At 58.8% G+C, this 296-nt stretch overlaps 1 pseudogene; it reads left to right on the top strand.

The window, feature by feature from the left end:
* The window catches only part of LOC119581766, a 6,372-nt pseudogene that overhangs the window by 3,924 nt on the left and 2,152 nt on the right, over window positions 1-296 (top strand).

Raw genomic sequence — 296 nt, 5'->3', positions numbered from 1 at the left:
TTGCCGTAATCAAGCCCCCCCCCCCCCATTTCCCTCCACAGGTCCGGTGCCACATCGTCCATCTATCGGCCGGCAGAGCGTTGCCCATGATTCGGTCTGCCCAGCGTCGCGGCGTCCCCTTGAGTGTCGAGACCTGCCATCACTATCTCTCTCTCAAAGCTGACGATATCCCTGATAATGCCACGCAGTTTATGTGTTGCCCGCCCATCTGGGTGGGGGATAATCTGGTGGGTGGGCTTGGGTGGGCGTGCGTGTGTGATGGAGAGAAGGGGAGGTTGTAGAAAAGGGGAAAAGGA

Source organism: Penaeus monodon, chromosome 15 (assembly GCF_015228065.2).
Source record: "Penaeus monodon isolate SGIC_2016 chromosome 15, NSTDA_Pmon_1, whole genome shotgun sequence".
In the NCBI taxonomy this organism is placed as follows: Eukaryota; Metazoa; Arthropoda; class Malacostraca; order Decapoda; family Penaeidae; genus Penaeus; species Penaeus monodon.
This window is presented reverse-complemented; position numbering and strand designations above follow the sequence as displayed.